The sequence below is a fragment of the Dermacentor silvarum genome, chromosome 4 (assembly GCF_013339745.2).
Source record: "Dermacentor silvarum isolate Dsil-2018 chromosome 4, BIME_Dsil_1.4, whole genome shotgun sequence".
In the NCBI taxonomy this organism is placed as follows: Eukaryota; Metazoa; Arthropoda; class Arachnida; order Ixodida; family Ixodidae; genus Dermacentor; species Dermacentor silvarum.
This window is the reverse complement of record NC_051157.2, coordinates 155,027,099-155,035,956: the sequence shown is the minus strand read 5'-3', so window position 1 is coordinate 155,035,956 and position 8,858 is coordinate 155,027,099. Positions and strand designations below refer to the sequence as shown.

Here is an 8,858-nt window from a genome sequence, read left to right as displayed (position 1 = left end):
ATTGTTAGTGAAGATAAATAATGTACGCTTTCTTTTAAACTGGTCTACGTTAGCTGGGACGCTCCGTATGTTTGCATGATCAGGAAAAATATGTTGTAGACATACCACTTGCTCCACAGCTAGCATTTTTGGTCACCGATTTCAGGGAGGAGCAGTCACCGTAGAGGTCATCTGCCAGGAAACGCGTAAGGGATGGAAGGCCAGGAGGTTCCATGGTGTCGGGAGCCAGGGTGCAAAAAATGCTTGAAGCCTGGTCGTGCCCCAACACATGTCCCAAGATTATACGGGATATTCTCGTAGGCATTGACTAGATTAGTTCTCCATGAATGGCAGTTCATGTGCATTTTTTTATATTTCTCAATGTTCACATGACCTAACTGTTAATGCTTGTGTCGTTCTTCTACACTTGTGATCTTTTTTTCGTTATCTAATTTCTTTCATGATCCTTAGTTTCTTAGTGCTTTGTTATTGTGCTGCAGATTTGTTTTGGCGACGTCTTGCAGTTTCGTTACTTTTTTAGGCGTGTGCGAATAGCAGTTTATGATACTGAATCGAGTACAAATCGAATAGAACCAGAGATGATTTGAATCGAATAAGAAATATTTTTACGGATAGCTTGCAAATAATGTACAGCCATTTTCGCATCCTGGTATTGACAATGGACAGTTTCTGTCATAATAGTGTAAGTAAGAAAACCTGCTCTATTAAAAGCTCGAAGGGAGCATTAGGAATATCGTAGCAGATTGTTTACGAACTCCCGGTTCTTCAGAGAATACGCGGTCATGCATTATCATATAAAGCTTGTAAAGGAAACGTTAAGGGCTAAATACTATTTGTGTATACCTTCGCAACCAAACCAGACATGCGTGTCGTTCGCAGCGATGGCTGCATAAAAAAAACGCACTTTTTCTCAAGTTCAAATTGTCCCGGCAGATAGCGCCGCGATTGTATGTTGCATTGAAAGGTATTCTAATTGAACCCCATAAGAGGGACGGGGGGGAGGTGACACAAGTGCGGAAATAAATAGTACCAAGTAATATCAACAGCCGATTGCATGTATTAACATAATATTGCGAGTGATCATGTTTAGCCGGAAGTGCCTGGCAGTGTGAGTGACGCAGCGGTCTCTAAAACGTGAATGAATTGAATTGAATTCTGGTGTTTTACGTGCCAAAACCATGATTTGATTATGAGTCACGCCGAAGTGGGCAAATCCGGATTAATTTCGACCACCAGGGGATTTTTCACATGGGAAAGGTTCTGTGCACTTGATCTCGCGGGAGACTAATACCGACCGCAACATTGCCCAAGGTTAGCGGTATAGAAAACTTCATGCTGGCAACTCTGGGATGCTCACCGAAACTATCTCTATCGTGTACCCAGAATGGAGGCCGAAATTCCCTAGTCAAGTCGACCAGTTGAACCGGCGAAGTGAAACTCGCTGTGCATATTTTTTCGCTGCTGCCCATATGATTAATGATGGACCCGCCTATGCGCATTGTTCTGTTTATAATATATTCTGTGTTTGTTTGTTTTATAGGCTGACTTTATTTGAACTTGTGAATCGATAAGTCGCGCAGTGTGTGCCGCTATGAGATGCAGAATATGCAAAGGCACAAACGGAACCGAGATCGAGTTTTCTCAGACTTGCAAAATTTTTACAATAATCGGTTCAGGTCAGCCTGCTAGCTGGAACCATGCAGTGCTGATGACATGCTGATTGCAAAATAAACTGCACCACCATAAGTTTAGCAACTGCCTTGCGGAATATATAGCATTACATTTGCTAAATGTGTTGAGCATCGACAAGATCGAACGACCTACAGAACGCTGATTTGCGCACGGCAAGATATGTCAAGGACGGGTGTGATGGGCCAGGGAAGCTAAGAAACCGCCACAACAAACAGGTGGGAGCTCGGCAGGTAGGTGAATGGCCCCGAAGTCCACGCAAAAACAAATAGAGGAATGCTAGGCGCCGCCACACCGTTCAAATATCAGGTGAATGTTGAAGAGTGTGACAGTGACTAACCAGAAAATAATTTTAAGTATGGGGAGACCGCATAAGTCGTCAAGAACGAGTCGAGAGAGCGTCCCGTCATCGTCACTGCCCGATCGCTCAACACCAGACGGCCGTGGCCAGTCGCCTAGCTGAGGCTCACCTACCCTGTCTGCTAACTTGGATTTCTCATAAATAAATTAAATATAGTTTCATTTATTTATTCACTTTCTCTTCAGAATAAGCTGCAAGTGTAAACCTTGCGCCCACGTTCATCTCCTGTGTGCACACACGTTGAAATCTGGCGCACGCACGTACGAGGAGGGGGAGGCGATAAGGTGACCGCGGCACGCAGTCGCGTGACTTCACAAAGGGACATCTCCGCCTCGCAAATCTAGGGAAGCGCACAAGACGAGATCTGGCAACACTGGTGTGTTCTGGTGGGGATTTAGTCGCGCCCCTTGAGCGCACCCCCACTGCTACCTGCGCATGCGCTGCGTTGTATTCTAAGGGGCTGTAATTCTATTTCATGGGTCTACAAAGAAGGCGACCTTGTCTCCGGCATGGTCTAGTGGTTAGGATACCTGGCTCTCACCCAGGAGGCCCGGGTTCGATTCCCGGTGTCGGAAGTACTTTTATCGCTTGTTTGCTTTTTATTATTTTCTTTAGTACGCACTGACGGGGTACCATCTTTCAAATGCCTATGCAGCTAGCTCTCGAGAAATGCTGAACTCGCCCCACGGCATAGGCTTTCTGCAATATTATATCTGTACATCCTGCTTCTCGCGCTGTTCGTTCCTGGTTGACGATCTCTCACTCCGAGGCCATGATTTATGCGTACTGCAGTCATCGCCACTCGTATTCGCGAGGACTGCGGCGGAAGGGAGGAGAGCAGTGAGATAGGTTAGGTTAGGGTGACGGCAAGCCAAGCAGATGGTCACACTGGTCTCCTCCCTTCTGTCCGCGGACCTCGTGCCTCCGCCGTTTTAGCAACGCGGCGCATGCGCAGACAGCAGTTGGGGTGAGATCAGGTACAAAAAACCTCTGCCTTTTTACACGGCCCCAATGCACGGGTCAAGAGCGTTATTACATTTTGCCTCCATCGAAATGCGACCGCCGCGGCCGGGATTTGATCCCGCGAGCTGGGCTCCAATGCGTTATTTCCACTGTAGATGGGATGAAAGTCAGCACATTTCCCGTGACTTTCATGCTTCATGGTGTCAAGTCGATAACGTAAAGCATTGAAAATGTATTCGAAAGATATTTGGATTTTCTGAGTGGGGACCTAATCGAATAGCGACCATTCGATTCGAGGACTAAATCTAATTGGGAATTCTTCGATTCGTTATTACAATTTTTAGAATATTCTCACACCGCTACTTTTTCTTGTTTTTCTTTCGTCGTTAAGATTTTAGCTACCTAGCCCTTTCTATAGCCAAACTTCCCGTATTTCAGGGCAAATAAATAAAGAGAAGGTGCCAGAGGGGGAGATGTGGTTACATGTAATGCCGACAGAGAACACAAAGGACGCTTTTGTCAAGGTCAAGAAACCAGCATCACGTGCCTACTCGAAATGAACGTGCGCCAAAGAATCATTTTGTCCTGGTCTCCATCTCTTTCCTTATCTGGGGTGTTTGCTTTTGTTAGCAGAATTTTCAAAAATCGATCCGCTGTGGCATATATCACAAATTGACTCATTGAGCTAGATTACTCTCAGAGGCAGACATTGTTTACAAGATTAATCAAAACGAATATATTACTCAAAAATACCTTTTAAATTAATTACTTGATGCACATATAGCAATTTACGAATTGCAGTCGATGACATTGAAAGTCATATCCATTTGGGACAAATTCTGAGGATTACACAGAAATGCGTTCCTAAAGTTTGCATTGGTGTTCCAATAAGTTTTCAGGTCTAATGCGTAAAAAGAAGCCATTTGTGTGAAAAAAATTTACCGATGATTACGATACTCCGTAATGCGAAATTTGAGTGCAGCTTTGTACGTGTTTTAATTTCGCGATATATTGCCAGGCGCGGGCAATCTGTCTCGTGCGGCACGTTGCAAACGGAACGAAGTGTGGCGCGACTGCCTCGCTATAATCGGGAGATCGCGAGAGGCAGCGCGTAGGTGACGCGTGGGCGCGACACACAGCAGCCGCCGCTGGCAGACCTACGCTCATGCAGCGCTTTGTTTCCATATATGGTATCGGTGGCGTCATTGGTGAACAGACGACGTGAGCTACTCTGGCGCCACCTCGTAGCCATCGAGGCCGCAGAGCTAGTACTACGCTTTTCTTATCATGCTTTCGCCGCACCCACTTCCTGCGCTTTCGGACTCATGGTTCCGCTGGACCCTTCTTCATTTTCCTCCTCGCGCTCTTTTCACTATCGCCGCCTTTCATCCGCGCGCCGCGTTCGCTCTTTCATCCTTCGCTGTGCTCGTTCGCTCGGTTACGAGGATGTCCAATTACTTAAGGACGGCGCCGACGCTCGCCGCGGAAACAGGCGCCTAAGAGGTGTGCTCCAAAATGTAAGTGGAGAAAGAGTGACTTTTTACCTCAAGTTTGACAGTGTTTATTTCAAAACTGGAGCTAGTTTTAAAATTAGTTCCAGGTGGATGTACCTGGTGAAATCACTGACTACAGTTGGTGTACTGCAATATGCGCACTTAAGGAAAGTTTTGAAAAGTTGATTAGTAAAATTTTGTTAATTATTGAATTACGCATTTTCATTTCCCGTGTAAGTAACTAGCGTCTCGTCAAATAATACAGCTGAATGAGTCAGTTTGTGCTATATGCTAAATGTACAATATTTAAAAATGTTTAAAGTATGTAAAGAAGTCCGTTATATCCGTGCCTTCCATTTGCCGAGTAGCTTTTTTGACGTGAAACTCTTAGTACTGTTCATTTTGCACGAAAATTAAGCTCCTGGACTTCCATACCAAGGGGAAGAATCACCAAGTTTGAAGCACAACAAACATGTTATTGTAAAGCCGTTTCTACAAACCCATTTTGATTTTGGTTTCGAGAAGGTTACGAGTCTTGGCATCAAGACGCTGAAGTTGGTCACGGGTGAGCGTAACATCGCGACGGTTCAGGCCTCGTTCCGATTCGCTGGGTAGTTTGCTGTTATACTTCAGAAGCAGGCATGAGGAGGGGGGAATGGAGGTGAGTATATTGTGTAGTCACGAGCATGGTCCTTAAACTTAATCACTCCAAAGAATAAGTCCATCTTCTCGTCGCAGCTATGTGTTCTCAGGCTTCAATTCCTCCTCTCCACGTCACCTTTGGGACAGGTCCAGAAAGGTAAGAAAGGGGCAGGCACCACTGACCGAAACCAGGCTGATCGCACGCACTGTACGGCGAACCGTACTAGTATAGCACATACGATTTCTCAATAAAAGTTTATAAATAGCGGAGCTGTTTAAGCTGACTGTGAGTCCCTAACGCGCGAACAGAAAATGTGGGCCGATCCTAGCGGTAGTGCAGAAAGGGTACAAGCGCAATGGCACATATCCCTGTGAACTAGGGAAAGTGTTTAAGCTCGAGGATGGTCCGTCGAGTGTGCGGCGCAAAACCTCCGATAGCCAGTCAATAGGTAATCGATAATCGATCAATAATCAATAAATTACGGGAAATGTTGGGGATGACTTGGTAGTGCTTAGCCTAGCCCAAATAGGTGGCTGATCAGCTCCGCTGCTTCTATAGCCTTGCGCCACTAGTGCAAGCTACGCTAATTTTCTCATCGGTCACTTACTCTTACAATGGTCACTTACTCTTACAGAGACCCCAAACTTCGTGGCTCTTGTATCGCTTGCCACAAAACCTTACCGTCAGCCGGCAGTCTGGTGTGCGTTGCGTTCGGACATATTGTGTGATCTGGCGTGGTTTCCCAGGATATTATTGACAAGCAGCAATTAGTATACCTCCTCGAATTTTCTTCGTACGTCCGGCCAAGTAACGTCAGTCGCTCGCACAAAAACGATACACATTTGTGGAATTTAAACCAAGGATCCTTAGCGGAGTAGCCACGAAATTGACACGTGGTACGTTCCACCGAGGGAGAAGTACAGCGGCAGGAGGAAAGCACAAAACGAACAATCGTGACAAATGCATAACAACAAAAAAGAACGTAACAGAAAAAAAAATGTTGGCGCCGGTTTTTCTTTTTGAGGCAAAGGATATTGCAGAAATTGTAGAAAAGTGTTTAGAAAGCTAGGTCACGATTTTATGGAATAAATTATGAGTACAGCTTTCTTTTTCTCGGTTTATTTTTGAGGGGGAAAGTAGCGGTGCAACATGCCCAGTTTCGCGACCAATGTGCAGTGGAACGTTACTTAACTGAAGTGATATTGGCGCGTTTGTCCGAACCGTTCGTTAGTGCATCTTTTCCTATTCTTGAGGCGAAAAAAAAGGAAAAGAAAACAAAGCACATTTAAACAACGTCTTATGAGTTACTCAAACAACGCAGTAGGTTTTCATGACTTCAAGTGCGTGTATTGTAGGCGTGGGCGAATATAAGCTTTCTTGAATAGGAATCAAATAGGAATAGTGAAGCGCAGATAAACATATCTACAGCAATAACATTTATTTATTTATTTATCTGGATACCCTAAAGGCCCAGAAGGGCATTACATAGGGGGGGAGGGGGGTGTTGAAACGGGAATAACAAAGTAGTCGCACTGCAGGTGAAAATGGCAATTCAGTAGACACAAGAATGCAAGTCCAAATATAGCATGGTGAACAGAAAATAAAAGCAACAAGGTGTAATACTAACACACACAAAGGACAATTGTCCACATCGTATCCTAAAAATATGCAATGTAAAAATATAAAATAGAAAAACAATGTATAATATACAGTCAGTTCAGAGTAAAAAAGAAATGCTTTTCAGGTACAATCATGGCAGCACTTAACAAACAATTTGAGCATCAGGTGGATAACTTTTGTGTCAGGTGGAATTGTGTCAGTTTCTAATGAAAACGCCAACTGTTACTGTATACAAAAAGAAAACTATTGTGAAATGCCTTGACGTTCAAGAAAGGATTGCAGCGCCGACAGAAAAGATTGAGGATCATTGATAGTGGCAAGGCTAGATGGCAATGAATTCCATTGATCTATTGTTAGTGCTAGAGGTGAGTTGCGGTATTTTTCAGTATGAGCGAAAGTTGGTTTGACTTTCTATGCGTAGTCTAATCAAGACGGTATGCGATGCGCAGGAGAAATATGTGAGCGGGAAAATGACGTGTTACTATGGAACATAGTGTGAAAAAAGGCTAATCGGTCAGATGTTCTGCGCATGGCGAGTGATGGCATTTTGAGGGAGTCTTTCAGTTTGGTGACGCTTTGGAATCGCGAGTAAGGTGACAGGATGAACCGTGCGGCTTTGTTTTCGACCGCTTCGAGATGGTTAGTCCAGGTGACATCATGGGGATGCCAAATGATGGAAGCGTATTCTAACGAAGGCCGAATGAGCGAGTTATATGCTAATAGTCTACTGTCACGTGTAGCGAGGTGAAGGTGCCACTTGAGTAGGTGATGATGATGACAATTATCTGGAATCCCCTTTACAACGGGGCGGTGACAAGTAGATATCTAGCCTGCTTGAGTTATAAGGTGTGCTATACACGTGCTTTTCATTCTAGCATTTTTGTATATATACAAGGGGAAGTAAAAAAAGTAAAGGGACTTTTGTGAAAAAGTATATTTATTCTAATGATACAAAACTGAAACATACAATATTTTTCTACATAACCTCCCTGCACTTCAACGCACTTTGCCCAACGTTGCACAAGTTTTCTTTAATTCCGTCTTAAAAAAAAGTTTTTTTAGTTGCACCTGTACCCAATTTTGCACCGCATCCATGACTTCTGCATCGGTTGGAAATCGTTCCCTAAGCGCTTATTTCAATGGTCCAAACAGATGAAAATCGCTTGGAGCGAGGTCTAGACTGTATGACAGGTGTTCGGGCCATTCGAATCTCAACTCCTTTATTGTTCTGGTCGTCCGCTTGGCAGAATGCGGCTGAGCGTTATCTTGCTGCAGTATGACACCTTTTCGCACTTTTCCACGACGTTTGGATCTGATTGCAGGTTTCAGTTTACTTCGCAACACATCACAATAGTTCTCACTGTTCACCGTTCCGCCTCTTGGGGTGAAATGAACGGCTACCACACCTTCTATGCCCCAGAATAGTGTTCGCATAATCTCACTAGCCGATGGTTGAGGTGTAAATATCTTAACTTCTGGCGATGATAAGTGTTTCTAAACCATGCTCGCCGCCTTACTTTCAGGTTCGTGAGGATGTACCCAAGTTTTATCTACAGTCACAGAGAAATAAAAAGAACGATAAGCGTTTAGCATTACAAAAATACAGAGGCACCGCGACAGCGGACGAGTGTGAAAGCCTTTCTTTTTGTTTCTTTTGTGCGACCATCAATGATGCCTTTATATGCCGCTTCTGAAAATAAAGCATATGGTTGTTGGTCAGCGCTCTGTCCTTTGCTCTTCACTCGTCCTGTGTCGCGCTGTTTCTGTATTCTCCTAATGATGAACCAATCGGCCCCTTTGAACACGCGAATAAGAACAGTTAGCGCCCAACATTTAACTCGTATTAGAAACTTGGAATAGTCGCCTAACCCTACTTTATTGTTAATCGCGTGATATACCCAATGGCCGGCAAATTCACTCGTGAGTCGACTCACTCAGACTCAGAGCGACCCACGAGTCCGAGTCTGGTTGAGTAGAAGTTTGCATAGTGTAAGCGATCCCGGCTGAGTAGAATGTTGGTGAGTCCTATTTCGAGTGATCCCTAAGCAAAAAATATATTTTGTGAGTGAGTCTGAGTGAGTTCAGTTTA

The 8,858-nt window shown here is 44.4% G+C and overlaps 1 non-coding gene across 1 annotated transcript; it reads left to right on the top strand.

Moving 5' to 3' along the window:
* The first annotated feature begins 2,553 nt into the window (after positions 1 to 2,553).
* On the top strand, positions 2,554 to 2,625 carry Trnae-cuc (transfer RNA glutamic acid (anticodon CUC)). The gene has a single exon. It is a non-coding gene; the product is annotated as a tRNA-Glu (tRNA).
* Positions 2,626 to 8,858: the final 6,233 nt, after the last annotated feature.